This window comes from Myxocyprinus asiaticus, chromosome 1 (assembly GCF_019703515.2).
Source record: "Myxocyprinus asiaticus isolate MX2 ecotype Aquarium Trade chromosome 1, UBuf_Myxa_2, whole genome shotgun sequence".
Taxonomy (NCBI): domain Eukaryota; kingdom Metazoa; phylum Chordata; class Actinopteri; order Cypriniformes; family Catostomidae; genus Myxocyprinus; species Myxocyprinus asiaticus.
In genome coordinates this window covers 42,360,038-42,375,736 of record NC_059344.1, presented here as the reverse complement: position 1 = coordinate 42,375,736, position 15,699 = coordinate 42,360,038, and positions in this window count along the sequence as shown.

Sequence of the window (15,699 nt, the reverse complement as noted above, 5' to 3'; positions counted from 1 at the left end):
TAATTTTTCTATGTCTGTCTTGTGTTTTGTTTTCTGTCTTTGTCAGGTCACAATCGTATCACTCTGTCAGTCTGGGTTTTGTGTGACAGGATTGTGATATAATTGTTCTATCTGTCTTGTGTTTCATTTTCTGTCTTTGTGTGAGCGCGCGGCTTCGGGTGTGGTTTCCCCGCTGTGCGCTCTTCGGTCGGTCTTGTGTTTCATGTCCAGAGCATGGTTTATGGATCCTGAATTCCCCGTCAGGTTCGTTTTCGGTTGGTGTTGGGATCTGGACACTCATGCTCCATGTTCTGTCTTTTATTAGCATGAGTGCATTGTGCTTATGTCATCTTGGCTGCATGCACTCACATACATTTTTTATGCCTGTCTCTTGCACCACGGACGCGCTTTGCGTTGCACTCGGTGTGCTTTGCGCACCCGGGTCACGATCTGTCTTCATGTTGTGCTGAGGTTCGGTCACTTCGGTCTTAGATGTCGGGTTTATTTGTGGCTGAACTTTCACACAGGTGTCTCGCGATGTACTCTTAGGCTTTGTCTAGTGTGAGAATGCAGGGCAATGCTTTGTTGGTGTTGCCGTGCATTCTCTCATCTTCTCTGTCAGTTGGCATGGGCGCATGTTGCCTTATTGTCCTTGTGATATGCGCTCGTGCCATTCGGGTGTCTGTGTCTTGTGAGAGCACGTGGTTTTGTTTTGTTTCTGTATTGCCACGTGTCTCTCAGTCTTACCCCGCCTCCTTGTTTTCCCATTATTAATTCATTTGTTACATCTGCACTACCCATTAACCTGTTTGATTTCCTTCCCTATTTTAGTCTCCTCGTGTGTTCTGTCCAGTGCCAGTACTTCTTGATTTGTGTCTATGTCGGTGTTGTTCGTGTCCCTGTTCCTATTCGGTTTCGGTCGGTCCTGTACTCAGCTCATCCGCCCCAGTCCAGCTTCAGTGGGCTCCAAGCCTGGATTGTGTTTTTCCCCTACGGGATCATTTTTGTTTGGTTTTGTTTATTTTTGTGTAAATCAATCCTTTTGTTTTTTCACTCTGCATTTGGGTCCTGACTCTCTGTAAATCTAGTGACAGAGGGTCCATCAGCCAGCTGCATCTCTTTTTCTGCAATGTTCATCAAGTTTTCACTGAGATCAAGGTAATGGCTAATTCAGAGGTCTGGCTGTTGGCAAGAAGGTGATATCATGCTGCGAGAAGAAGTGGTGGACTTTTACAGTACATAACAGGTCAGGAAAGACTTGTTTGTCTTATATGACAAGTGAATTTCATGCTAGTTTATCTTTATTTCTCTATGTCCTCATCCTATTGGGGGCTCATCCTACTGTGCATGTTGTCCCTATTCCTTTTAATTATGTAAATGACACATTAATGAGGTGTAATTCAGAATTCATAAAACAGCAGGGATAAACTGTTAAAAGACACAGCTTCTTAATGAGTGGAAACGCATGTTTCATCAGAGCGAGCTGCAATGCTAATTGTTTACCTACCACTGTTTCTTAAGTGCAGCACATTTATACCCAGGCCACAGATTTATGACAATTTTGTATCACTTAATCAATCAGGTGAAATGTTAGCCATACTAAATACCATCTGTGCTCTAGCATCACTACAGGAGGCATTGTGGCTTTACATCTTGCTAGCAGATAAAATTGGTTGGGCGCCTAGGGCTGAACTAATAAGTCACAAGTGTCATTGATTTACCAATTCTTGCATATGTTTCTGAGGCCTCCTGTGGTTGAGGGGACCCAGGCTGTCCCTTGGTTGCCAATGCAATGAGCACAGTTGCAGTGGGGAAAGTGGTGGCTGACCTCCTGTTCAACAGAGACGGAAAGTCGGAAAAGTTAAATAGAACTACAGTATTACATTTCTTTGGTCAAATCATGGAATGTCAGTCTACTGTTGGAATGTCAGTCTATTATCTTGATACTCTGTACTTTCTGTCAAACATTATTCCACAATGGCCCATTAGATCTCAGGTAAATTTGCCATCATATGGGTTCCATCACCACTGAGATTTAGGGCCCTATTTTAAGAGTGTTTGCGCAAAGTGCAGTGCTATGCTTTTAGCCGTAAGCACAAAGTCAATGAGCATGGCCATGATGTTTTGCTATTTTCGTGCAAGTTTGCGCTAAGTCAAGGCAGAAGAGGGTTTGGCGAAATTACGCACGCAATGCGCTAATGGGCTTGGACAAGTGCAATTTAATTCTGCTCTGGGAATTGCACCATCTGCATCCTATTATATAGTCCATTCCCTCAAGCACCAGCAATATAAACAAAGACAGCACATTTATAAGAAGCTGGTTGTGTAAATGAACTGTATACAATGAATTAGAAGAATAGAAATATGGTTTTTTTGTTATTTTGTGCATTAACTGCATCCTTGTTTAACTTGTTGCCACTGCCCCATATTTTAGATCATCCCTGAATTGGACATACTCAATAGTAATGGCTGTAGTTCATCACCTCTTTGTATTACAGTTATAACTGAAGTCTGTTTTGACAGAAGACACTTGTAAGTTTGTTGCCCAGATGTCAACATTTATTAAAGTCATAAAGAAAAAAGTTATAGAGGAGTCACGTGATGCCATGCGAGAGTCGGACATGTAAACGCAGAGCTCTGCGCACTTTGCTAGTTTTTAATTCTTTTTATGTCATAAACCGGTGAGATTTGACACATCCTGCTACATATCTGTTCTTTGAAGTCAACATGGCAAAGAAGTCAAAATCCTCTTGCTCTGGAGATATTAAAAGACACTTACATGCTCAAGCTGAAACCTCTGATGGGCCTGCTTCCAGGGACTTGGTTTGGATGGTTCGGTGGGAGAAATCCAGCGTCAACTGTCCAGCATGTCTGTAATGCTGATGAAAGTTGTTGCCGACTAAGAGGATCTTGCTGTAATATGTCGATCGATTACTGCGATGAAAACGAAACTCTCTGAGTTGGTTACAAGATTGTCGGACATTGAGAGACGGATCGATTATCTGGAGTCATCAGAGAGGGAATTAGCTGCTAATCCGCTGGCGACCAAGATGGATTTGGAACGAATTTTTGAAAAAATGGAGCGTTTGGATAACTGCAGTAGGCGAAATAACATCCGAAGTGTTGGAATTCCTGAGCATGAGGAAGGCAGAGATATGGTAAAATTCCTAGATGAGCTCTTCCCGAGTCTACTTGACCTAACAGGCCATAAGCTGGAAATCGAGCGAGCTCACAGAGTCCCTGCTCGCAGATCCGCTGAGGGAGACAGGCCCCGATCAATTCTGGCCAAATTTCTGAGATCATCCGATAAAGATCTTGTGTTCCGTGAGGCGAGGAGCAAAGTAAATCTTTCTTGGAAGAATCACAGCATTTTCTTGTTCCCGGACTTTGCGAATTCGACAAGAGAGAAACGTGAACAATTCAGGGAATGCAAGAATCTCTTACATCAATGGAAGATTGCTTTTGCACTGATGTTCCCGGGCCAAACTGAGAATAGATTCTAAGGATGGCCGCAAAATATTTACATGCCCACAGAAAGCACTGGCCTACATAAAAGCATTGGAGTGAGTAAGCCCTTGGGTGATTTTCATGTTGCTGTTAGTGGACCTGTCTCACTGAAGTTTGTTTGTGTAATATCATTTCTTCGGGACAGCTTGTGGATGAACCTGCTCGTTTTGGGTGATTATGCCTCCTGTCAGCTGGAGTTGGTTTTGTGCAATATTCTTGCAGGTGTAGCGTGTGGCATGCATGTAGTATGGGTAGCACGTGTGATGGCACCCGGGGTGACAAAGAGTTGGACCAATCAGAAGATAACCAGGTTACATGAAGGAGGCAAAAGGTACACATACACACTCGACAACTGACTTTAGTGAAATAACTGATTTGTATTGATTAATTTGAATAACATGAACATCACAGATAAAACAATAGACAGTACAACAACCAAATCTTAAATAAAATAACATAATAAACACAATTAGAGATTTAAATTCAATGTTCTTTCCTTCAAATTCTGTTGATGTAATCTAATTACGCCTATTTAGTTTATTTGAAGCTAATAAAATGTTTTAACGATTTTGGTTCCTATTTCCTATTTTGGTACCCAATTTAAATGTTTTATAACTCTTTTCCCAAATAAACTCAATAAAATGTAAATAAACCAAAACCAATAAAATTACAGTTACCTATTAATTACCTATACAATTCAAATAAACAATTATACAATTAAACAAAAAATAATCAGTCAACTGAATTACCAAATGTACTAAATAACATTCAATAAATGTCCAGATTCACAAATACCTCGACCTTTTCATTGTCGAATGAATTCAAAGTAGGGATGAATTGAAGATTATTCGGAAATCCACGAACAGAAGATATTCACAGTTCAGATAAGACTCGGGTTTTTGTCTCGCCATCAAACTTTCCAGAAAGTTCGTGCAGAAACATCCATGAAGAAATGTTCAATATCCTCGTTGAAAAACATGGTCCAACTCAAACAAAACACATATATACAAAAAAAAACTGGCCGATTTCCTCGATAATTAACTAAACTTGTTCTTTTTTCCAGGTTTTATCTGAATGAACAGTGAAATAAATCACTTCATTACTCAGCGTTATCTCGATTAGACATCAAGATTCACTCTCAGGTAAGTATTTTTCTCTTTTTCTAGAGCTTTTGTTTAAGATTAAACTAATCTTTTCTATTTTTCAGACATATGCTGCTATAAATTCCTAACAACGCAATTGATCGGCATCTCGTTGCTCTTCGTTTCTTTGTCTGTTCTGTGTCTGTCTGCGTTAACTCTAGGGTGGAGTCAGCAGCTACAGCAAGATGGCTGATTGGATAAATCACATTTGCAGCACTGATCCAGACTTTTATTGGTCAAGTTTATCTGCAATATATTTTACATATATTTGCAAGTATTAATAATAAATATATAATTTTGACTCTTTGGTTTTCAAACTGTTTCATTCTGTTTCTAGTTACTTGTCTTTAGTTTCTTCACATATTTTAGTTAAATATGCATTTTAGTTAGTTTTAAGCTTATAACTTAGAATACAATTTACTCTGATTTTACATCTGGGTTACACAGGACATTGGAGTGAGTTTGACTGCCCGAAGAACTGAACGGCCCATTTATTTATTTTTTAATTTTTTTTTTTTGGTTCCACTAGAGGCTGGAGCTTGTTTTGTGGAGGAACACACCTCCAAGACAATTAAGTGGATGAATCTACACGTTTTTTTTTTTTTTATTTTTTTTATTCCACTTATGGGCTGGAGTTTGTTTTATAGATTATCTTCTGTTGTGCAATTCTGTATTATACATTTTTTTATAGAAACACCGGACTTGAGCAATCCGACGGCAAAGTTGTCGCGGGGGGCTCTCGTAGGTGTACATGGACTGTTTGAGTTTAGAGGTGTAGGGCTTTACTGGTTGTTTAGATCAGTGTTACTATCAGAAATAATTAATAATTATTTCTTTAGTTATTAATTAATATTTAAATTAATATATTGAATCTAACTCATTAAAACCTCATAGGGGGCTCCAGTAAATGTAGTGTGCTACGTTTAGGAGCGGGTTTGGTTATTACCAATAATTAATAATTATCAAAGATAATTATTAATTATTAAAATCAATAGAACATTGACGAGAATCAATGTTAGCTTTTTTAATCCTTTAAATCAACAATTATCAAAGATAATCGTTAACTGTTAACATCGATGAAACATTAATTAAAATTAACACTAGCTTATTGATCATTCAAATTCAACAATCATCAAAGATAATTATCAATTATCAAAAATCAACAGAATATTAATAAGGATTAACATTGACGGGGCACCACCCTGGAATCAGGGACTAATAACCAGATAGTATAACAGTCTCAATATTAGATTGTTTTCTTAGGAAAATCGACATCCGAAGAATATATATTTTTGGGAAAAAAACAATGAATGAAGGCTTGAATCCGAGCACTGACATCCCGTCAGCATGACACAGGCGTATGCAAAACAAACCAAAACACTTCTCTTTGTAATATAAACAAAGTTTATTTATGCAGTAATATCAATTAATAATTAATACAATGCAGTCAATAAACTTCCGACTTACAACTACAAACTAAACAGTGATATAATTAGAAATGGAAATCAAAATAATCCTATAACACATGAGGGTGTGTGTGTGAGAAAGCGAGTGTGTGTGTGTGTGTAAGGAGGGACGCGCACAAAATGGCGGACGTGACTCTCGTGGAGAGTATGTCATGCGAGATCTCCGGCCAGGGAATATGGCCGTGAATGTGGGTGGAGAGAAACTAGTCAATGGCGTCTACCAGTTACCACATGTATCCGCTTGTACGATAGCTTAGGAACAAAGCTGAGCTTTAGCACGAAGCTATCTACGAGCCAAAAATGTGTGCCAGAATGTTTGTGAGGGGTCGTGTGTGTGTGTGTGTGTGTGTGTGTGTGTGTGTGGTTAGTACGAGAGAGAAAGTGAGAGAGACAGAATTAAGTGACGGCCCCAAAGCCGATTTCGCGATCGTGGGAGAGAAAGCAGTTGATAGTTTATCACTCAGAGACACGGTGGACGGCTCGTAAACAGTCCCGCATTCTTTGATTCTTTAATGGATAAACTCAGTTTGCCGGTCTCACCCGCGATGGCGAAAATGCACAACAGTCCAATTTGGTTGGACCACAATACAGCAAATCAAATTCGTGATAATTAATACCCTGAGTATTAATAATGAGCGGAAATGGCGGTCCATAAACTGTACAAGCAAAAACCTTGAAACACAAGAATAACACACTATAATATTCTATCTCTGCCCAGACGTAAACCTCTTACTTGAATCGCATGAGGATGCAGAATGTGTGTTCATCCGTTCTTTAACTCAGACTTGGTTCCTCGAGGCTCGGGTGATGACGGGAGGCCGTTTCCTCGCTCTGTCGGCGGGCGTACGGCTGCTGATTCTCGGCGGGCTGGCGGAGAAATCATAAATGTCGACTTGATTGAAGACGGAAGAGAAATCTTTAATCTCTTCACTTCTGCAGGCAAACAGATGAAGATGCGGATTGCTCGGCGGTCTCCTTCAGATCCATTAGAGTGTTCGGTTGAACACAGAGTAATCTCAACTTGTCCAGCGAGATGGAGATTGTATGGCCACAGTTTCAAGTCGGACATTACTTCCTTGTGCCACGAGGTTGCACCTGAGAGCAGCGATGAGCTACGTCTATACACGGCGAACAAAGTTGCTGGAAGCAAATCCCGGAAGCATTTCAGAGGTATTTCTACTCTTGATGATGTCATGGTTGAGGTGCGTTCTGTTGTGTGCCTCACCCAATAGGAGTTGAGAGTTCGATCCTTTAGTGAGCAAGGCTTCATGGGATTTGTAGTCTGTTTTGGACTCCCTTTGTTTGATTTTGGTGCGATTTTTATCAGTAAGATTTACGACTTGGTATGTGGGAGGCTGAGTTAGGTTTTACGACTGTGTTAGGCCTGCCTTTGTCTTCTATCTGAATACATGAGCCCCAACAGAGGGATGGACGCCAGTTGGTGCTGTCGTGCGTGCGCACATTTTTCTTTTTTCTGTTTTTTCTGTTCTTGGGAAAGTTCGGGGTTTGTTTGTTGCACTAATGTGGAATGTGGTCTTTATAATTTTATTTTTGACACGCAATCTTAATTTCTGTAATATGTCAAAATGTCAGATGTTAATATGAGTGGATTGTCTCTCTCCACGTGGAATGTGAATGGGTTGGGGCACCCCATAAAAAGAAGGAAGGTTTTTTTATTTTATTAAACGTAAGAAACATGATATAGTGTTTCTTCAAGAAATGCATCTTTCCCCGCAGGAAGCTGAAAAATTTGGGAAGATATAGGATGGGCATGTTTTCTTTAGTGCTGGCTCAAGTAACTCGTGGAGTTGGAAGGGAATATTAAAAGTTCAGAGGCAGAGCTGAAGTGCCGAATGTCGTCTGATGGCCTCGGAGAATTGACCCGATTGAAATACAGATATAATACTATTTTGTCGTGGAAAGTTTTGGTTATTCAGGGCAAGACAGTCATACTTTGAGTCAGGGGACAAAGCAGGGAAGCTTTTGGCTAGATATATAAATCAGAGAGAATCTTTTTCTACCATTCCCTCAGTGAAATCTGCTGGTGGTGAAATGTTTACCTCAGCCATTGATATTAATAATGCCTTTAAAGAGTTCTATCTTGATTTTTATAGTTCCATCTACTGATGAAGATATTAGAAACTTTGTGGAACCTCTAGAACTCCTTAAATTGACGATGTCGTGGCTTCTGCCACCTCTGTGAAGCATCATTCTTGAAGTCTTTGGGTTTTGATGCCAGAAGATAGACTTTATTATCAGAGATAAAAAAGCAGAGTTGCTAACAGCACAACTCCCGAAAAATGGGTTTCCCCCGCTTAAATACCAATTTAATTTACCAAGAAGTGGCTAATACATTCCATATGTGTCACTGGACACCTGTGGAGACCTCACTATATTTCCTTTAGCGTTAACACAGGAGAATCAGTTTAACATATGCGAGGGGCCCCACATTCCACAGACACAGCAAGTCACATGCTTGACCACCAGAAACAATTGTAGAATAAAATGGCTATATTAACATTGATTATACTGGATTAATTTATACTCAACTTTATAAAAATATTCTACAATGACTGAGCAAAAAAAATTCTCTTGATTCTGAGATAAACTTGGAGGAGCTTGATGAGGTAATTAAGGCCCTACCCACAGGCAAGGCTCCAGGGCTAGATGGTTTTGCCGCTGAATTTTTTAGATCTTATGCTACAGAACTGGCTCCACTTTTGTTAGAAGTTTATACAGAATTATTAAAGAATGGAAAGCTTCCGCCAACCATGACACATGCCTGGATCAGTCTGATTCTTAAAAAGGACAAAGATCCAAGTAAATGTAAGAGTTACCATCCAAATTCCCTGATTCAGGTAGATGTAAAAATTTGTCAAAATTTTTGGCTAACCGATTAAGTAAAGGTATGACATCTCTTATACATATAGATCAAGTGGGGTTTATTCAGGGCTGCAGCTCTTCTGATAACATTAGGCGTTTCATCAATATCATGTGGTCAGTGGCAAATGATCAGACTCTGATCGCTGCTATCTCACTTGATGCCAAAAAGGCGTTTGATATGGTAGAATGGGATTATTTTTTAAGATTTTGGAAATGTAAGATTTTGGGAGTACATTTATTGTATGGATTAAGTTACTTTATAGACACCTTGTAGCAGCGGTACAAACAAATGGATTAATTTCAGATTATTTTACTCTGGATAGGTGCACCCGGCAGGGTTGCGCTCTTTCCCCATTATTGTTCTGTCTTGCCCAGGAACCATTAGCAGCCGTGATAAAAAAGGTGGATGATTTTCCAGGGGTGGTGGCAGGAGGTGTGGCGCATAAGCTTCTGCTCTATGCAGATGGTATTTTATTATTTGTCTCTGACCCTACTAGATCTATGCCTTGCCTCCACAGAATTATTCATTCCTTTTCCAAGTTTTCAGGATACAAAGTCAATTGGTCTAAGTCCGAAGCTTTGGCTCTGACAGCGTACTGTCCAGTAACGGCCTTCCAGCCAGGTGCCTTCCAGTGGCCCAAACAGGGCATTAAGTATTTGGGTATTTTATTCCCAGCAAATTTGTCTGATTTAGTTAGAGTTAATTTTGACCCTTAAATAAAAAGGTTTTCGAGCGATGTGGGCAGGTGGGCTTCATTACATTTATCGATGATTGGGAAGGTTAATGCTATTAAAATGAACTGTATTCCAAAATTCAACTACCTGCTACAGTCACTCCCTATAGATGTCCCCCTCTCTTATTTCAAGCAATTTGAGAGGATAACGAAGTCTTTCATTTGGAATGGTAAGTGCCCCAGATTGCATTTTAGTAAGCTGCATAGGCCGATTGACAAAGGTGGGCTAGGCCTACCCAAGATTTTATTTTATTATTATGCTTTCAGTCTTAATAATAATAATAATAATAATAATAATAATACGTTTAATTTATATAGCGCCTTTCCAGAGCTCAAGGACAATTTACAATAGTAACACAATAATACACAAACAAAGAACAGTCACAAAAACACAGTTCAGATAGCACAGTCATTGAGAGTGAATACATAACACATTAAGATAAATAACACTGATAAAACAAAAAAAATTTAAGTTGAGATTTAAACTCAGAGATAGAAGAGAAGCTGCGAAGAGTCAGGGGGAGTGAATTCCATATATTGTGTGCTACTACACTGCATGATCTGCCACCCATAGTAGAGAGGCGAGATCTAGTCCGGACCCAGAAGACCTAAGCGAGCGGATCGGGTTGTAGGGGAGAATCAATTCACTAAGATAGTGAGGTGCCAGACCATGAAGTGATTTAAATGTAAGCAGGATTAGTTTATATTTGATGTGAAAAAAAAAGTTCAAACAGGAATGGAGTAATATGAGCTGAGCACTTGGTATGTGTAAGAATTCTAGCAGCAGAATTTTGAATATATTGCAACCTAGCAATAGATTTAGCAGGTAAACCAATGAAGAGGGCATTGCAATAGTCAAGACGTGAGGATATAAATGCATGAACCAGTGTTTCGGCATCTTTGAGACTGATAAAGGGACGAAGGCGAGCAATGCAGCGAAGGTGAAAGAAGGCAATTTTAGATACACATTTAATATGAGCTTCAAAAGTGAGGGAGGGATCAAAGATGATACCTAAATTGTTTTTAGTGCCATCAATATCACAACCAAAGTCATAAGGAATTTTTTTCGTAAGTGTTGGTGTTCCAATAATAATGATTTCAGTTTTATCCATGTTCAGTTTTAGGAAGTTGGAGTTAAGCCATTTTGTTTTTATTTCATTTACACATGTTGATAGTGGACCGGTCTGGAGAGTGGGAGCAGATCTACAAGCTCACTCTTCCATATATATATATATATATATATATATATATATATATATATATATATATATATATATATATATATATATATATATATATTATCATTGGTTTTAACTCCACTATACAACCAGAATAATTTTTAAGTGCCCTTTTTGCCTCTAATCATTAGAGCTCATATTTGAATGTCGTCAGCATAACAGTGGTAACTGAAACCGTGGCGGCGAATGAGTTGACCCAAAGGCAGTATATATAGTTGTGCTCAAAGGTTTGCATACCCTGGCAGAAATTGTGAAATTTTGGCATTGATTTTGAAAATATGACTGATCATGCAAAAAAATTATTTTATTTAAGGATAGTGATCATAGGAAGCCATTTATTATCACATAGTTGTTTGGCTCCTTTTTAAATCATAATGATAACAGAAATCACCCAAATGTCCCTGATCAAAAGTTTACACACCCTTGAATGTTTGGCCTTGTTACAGACACACAAGGTGACACACACAGGTTTAAATGGCAATTAAAGGTTCATTTCCCACACCTGTGGCTTTTTAAATTGCAATTAGTGTCTGTGTATAAAGAGTCAATGAGTTTGTTAGCTCTCACGTGGATGCACTGAGCAGGCTAAATACTGAGCCATGGGGAGCAGAAAAGAACTGTCAAAAGACCTGCGTAATAAGGTAATGGATCTTTATAAAGATGGAAAAGGATATAAAAAGATATCAAAAGCCTTGAAAATGCCAGTCAGTACTGTTCAATCACTTATTAAGAAGTGGAAAATTTGGAGATCTCTTGATACCAAGCCAAGGTCAGGTAGACCAAGAAAGATTTCAGCCACAACTGCCAGAAGAATTGTTCGGGATACAAAGAAAAACCCACAGGTAACCTCAGGAGAAATATGCAGGGCAGCTATACCACCTGCAAGAATTTGGGTCCTCATAGACAACTATTACAAAAGACTGCACGCATGTCATTGATGCTAAAGGGGGCAATACACATTATTAAGAACTAAGGGTATGCAGACTTTTGAACAGGGGTCATTTCATTTTTTTCTTTGTTTCCATGTTGTGTTTTGCCTGCTCACTCATGTTTTCTTTAAAAATGGTACATATATTACCAATTCTCCAAGGGTATCCAAACTTTTGAGCACAACTGTATATAATGAATAGTAGAGGTCCAAGAACTGATCCCCGAGGGACACCTAATTTCAGGGAAACAGTAGGTGACTGATAATTTTGCATTGAAATGTAAAAATGTCTATCCGTGAGGTATGACAAAAGCCAGGAGAGAGCAGCACCAGTGACACCAACATCCGAGAGGCGGGAGAGAAGTAATTCATGGCAAACAGTATCAAAAGCAGAACTAAGATCAAGTAATAGAAGAATGGAGAGAAAACCAGAGTCACCAGTGAGTAGTAGGTCATTGACAACCCTTACAAGGGCGGTTTCAGTACTGTGAAGTGGGTGAAAGCCAGACTGAAAGGGGTCAAAAAGATCATTTTGAACAAGGAAAGATTGTAACTGGGAGGCATCAACTCTTTCCAATATTTTTGAAATTAATGGTAAGTTAGAGATAGAGTGAAAATTAGAAAGAACAGTAGGGTCCAAGTTAGTTTTTTTAAGTACTGGAGTTACTGCTGCAGTTTTAAGTGGTAAAGGGAGAGAAGCAGAAGTTAGAGATCTGTTTATGAAATGTGAGATAGGTGCGGAGATGACAGAATGACAGAGTTTGAGGAAGGTTGTGGGAGCAGGATCAAGTCGGCAAGATGAAGAATTGGACTTCTGTATTAAGTCACTGATAAAGGAGGGGTTTGTAGGAGTAAAACTAGACAAATATTGACAAGAGTGGTCTGGCAGAAAGCTAAAATCTGAAGCCTCATCTATAAAGCAGTGGCGGACAGCATTCAACTTTTCCTGGAAATAATTCAGGAAAGAAGGTTGGGTGAGCTTATTTATCATGTCAAACAAAACCTTGAGCCTATTGCTTGCTTTATTTATAATTGTAGAGACATAGTTAGACCGTGCAGAGTTCAGAGCAATTTTGTATGCGTTGAGGTGTTCAATAAGAGCTAGATGGTGAACAGTATGACCTGTTTTCCTATAAAGCCTCTCAAGCTGTCTACCAGTGACTTTTAAGGCCCGGATCTCAGGTGTATACCAGGGGGAAGTGTGGGAGGAGGGAACAGACCTAGTCTTAATAGGAAAATGCTCATGCAAAATTTCTGAAATAACAGAGTGGTACTTAGAAAGTAACAATGAAGGACAGGAGACATCAAAGACATCAGAAATGGCAGAGGAAGCGATGGAAGCAGAAAATAATGTGACATTAACAGATTTAAGGTCATGATAGGATATCATTTTGTTATTGCATTTTTTTCTGAGCAGGATGACTAAAACTAAATTCAATAAGCTTATGATCAGAGATGCCAGTGTCAAAAGGGGACACTGAAGCAATATCAAACCCAAATGTACAGATTAAATCAAGAATATGACCATGAGTATGAGTAGAAAAAGACACCTGTTGAGTCAAATTAAAACAGTCAAAATAAAAGTCAAAAACAGATAACAGTTGAGATGAATTAGAGCAAACTGTATCAACATGAATATTAAAGTCACCAAGCAGGAGGACACAAGATGACGAAGCACAGGCAAGAGTCAACAATTCACTGAGTTCGGGAAAAAAAGTCAGATTGAGCCTTAGGAGGAAGATATAGTAGAATAATTGTGAGAGGGCAGTGAGAATCAGCCTTCAATACCATATATTCAAATGTATTTGTGTTGTGGAAATCAAGTTGGGTGAGACACAAATCATTTCAACAGATGACAGCAAGGCCACCCCCTTGCCATGTAGCCGCGGTCTGGACAGGTGTTTGTATCTGGTGTAAGAAGTTACTAAACCCCAAACTATGCATTAATTAGTCCCCTTTTTGCTGGTCAGAGTGGATTGTGAGGGGGGTTACTACACTCGGTGACCTATAGCAGTGTGTTGAGATCCTTTGAAAATTGGTTCAACATTTTGGGATCCCCAGATCTCAGTTTTTTAGGTATCTACAGCTGCGCCACTTGCTCTGTACTATTTTTGGGAATAGCATACACCCCCTAAAGCAGCAGATACTATGAGAGTGTTGATTACTGCTTTTGGAAAAGGTCATGAGGCATCAGTGTATTATTCCTTGTTAATTCAGAGTCTGGGGGACGGAGCCTCAACCATTCTCAAGAGATTATGGGAGGATGGAGAGTGGGCAAGGATTCTAAAAAACATCAAAACTGCATCTAGAGACGCGCACCTTATGCAATTCAAGAATTTAACATCGGTTCTATTGGACCCCCTCTAAATTGTATAGGCTTGGTCTTAATGACACACCCACCTGCTGGCAATGCCAATCAGAGGACAGAGACATAACCCATGTCTTTTGACATAACATACTGCATATATCTTAGTTTAAATTATTATTGAGTGGTTATAATAGCTTCTTTTACTAATCTCATGTGGATTCCATTCATAGAATGAAGCATAAATCAAAATATTTATAGAATATGCAACATATAGCAAACTGCAGGTTCAGTGACAGATGCAGAATTCAAGTAAACAGGCATCAAACCTATAAAAATGCCAGCGACTGCTTGGAAAAAATAGACAAATCATATATTTTCATGATCGTCTTTATATTTGTGACATATTTCATAAGTTTAAAAATTATTATTATGATTTACACAGAGTTTTTAATCCTACTGAAGATTTTAAAATGTATGTCTTTTCCACTGTTGTGAAATCACTGAGCCACTCCAGTTACATTAGCCAAGAAAAAGTACATTTATTAATTCCTTTTAATTATCAGACATAGGAGAGAAAGCAAAATTTTAATTATAATGGTGTTATGCAATGGTTTCCCATCTTTCTTGGTCTCGCTCATTTCTCTCTGAAGAGCAGTCTTTCTCTGAAGAGCATACTCAAACATGGCATAGTTAAGTCCATCCATAGGAAAAAACAACATAGGCTTCCTTTGTCTAAAGCAGACCCCACTCTCCCCCCTTAATTTGATCCACATGTGTCTATGGGAAGTTCCAAGTTTACCATGAGGTAATGTAAAGAACTTATGTAAGACTTACATAATAACTTATATAAATTTAACTTCCACGTGGCTGTAAGAATGCATATAAGACACATGATGTAAAAGCATAAGTGGAAAAATGTAATACAAATGATCAATAAATTATTACGAATACTGATGATAATAAATAATACTGAAAAAAACATGAAAATTTTAGTCTTCAATTCCCTCCACTGGAGCTTCCGGCCAACAAGTTCCACCCATCACCTCCCAGATCGTCACCTGTTATGAAGTAATAGCAGAGAAAAAATCGATAGACCAAAATAAAGAGATAGACATACAGGAAAGGAAAAAAAGAAAGCAAAGAAAGAAAACAAAAAGAAAACAAAGAAAACCCAACCCCATGATATGTCCCTGCATACTGTGTGTCATTTATGATTATGTGTAAATTAAGGAACCCCCAGTAATCTAAGAACAGGAAAAACGAATAAGTCTTCACCAGTGTCTGGATGAGCCATGAGCCCCCCCATTTCCTGGCCAAAATAACAAACTAACATAAATGTTGATGTCATAAAAAGTCCTATCCCTTGGGGTTGTAAATCAGTAGACAGCTGTTGATTGTTTGTGAGTTTGTGTTTTGTATGCAGTGTATGATATATGAAGAAACTTCCTATTTCACCATATATTGTCCTATCAACATGTTTGAACATAACCAATGTCATAGGTTTGTTACTTTTC